Genomic DNA, 1,277 nt, shown 5'->3' on the forward strand with positions numbered 1-1,277 from the left:
CAGAGAATCAGAGCAGTTAATCTGTAAATGACAACAACATCAGAACAATAAAAGAGGGAATAAATGGTGTAGGTATAGAACCTTCTAATGGAGAGAAAAGCAAGGCAATACCAAGTAATAATAGACTGTGTCAAACTTAGAAAGATGGGGTAAATTTCACGGAAATCACGAAGGAAGTTAACAAACCTACTCATCAAAATAAAGAGGAAAAACATAAAGTCTCAGTAAAAAGAAAAGAAATGAAAAAAAAATTCCACAAACAAAAGGAATTCAGCACAGGAGAGTATGAGGAACAAAGAAAATGTCAGCACTGCAAAAAAAAAAAGCACTACAAAATGACAGCTATGAACTCACACCCATCAATAATTACACTGAATGTAAATGGCCTAAATGCACCCCTAAAGATGGAGACTGACAGAATGGATAAAAAAACAGGATCCATCAATATGCTGTCTTCAAGAGACATACCTTAGAAACAAAGATGTAAATTTATTAAAAATCAAATGTTAGAAAAAAATATATCAAGCAAACAACCACCAAAGAAGAGCAGGAGTGGCAATACTAATCTAAGATAAAATAGACTTTAAAACAAAATCCACCATAAAAGACAAAGAAATGATTAAGTGGACGATCCATCATGAAGACATAACCATAAGAAACATCTATGCACCCAATGACAGGGATCCAAAATACATAAAACAAATTCTAACAGCACTGAAAAGAGAAACTGACAGTTCCACAATAATAGTAGGAGACTTTAACATGCAACTCTTAGTAAAGGACAGAACATCTATAAAGAAACTCAACAAAGATACAGAAGACCTAAAGGGCACAATCAGCCAACTTGACCTCATAGATACATATATATAGAATGCTCCACCCTACAGCTGCAAACTACACATTCTTTTCTAATGCACATGGAATGTTCTCCAGAATAGACCACATCTTAGGCCACAGAGCACTCCTCAACAAGATCCAAAATATTGAGATAATACAAAGTATATTCTCTGACCACAATGCCATCCAGGTAGAAATTAACAACAGAAAGAGCAAGGAAAAAAAATAAATTACATTGAAGCTGAATAACACTCTGCTTAGAAACCACTGGGTAATAGAAGAAATCAGAGGTGGAATCAAAAAATTCCTAGAATCAAACGAGAATGAAAACACATCATACCAAAGCTTTGGGACACAGCAAAGGCAGTCCTCAGAGGACAATTTATAGCAATAGATGCACACATCAAAAAAGAAGAAAGGGACAAAATCAAACATTAACT

This window comes from Trichechus manatus, unplaced genomic scaffold (assembly GCF_000243295.1).
Source record: "Trichechus manatus latirostris isolate Lorelei unplaced genomic scaffold, TriManLat1.0 scaffold00457, whole genome shotgun sequence".
Taxonomy (NCBI): domain Eukaryota; kingdom Metazoa; phylum Chordata; class Mammalia; order Sirenia; family Trichechidae; genus Trichechus; species Trichechus manatus.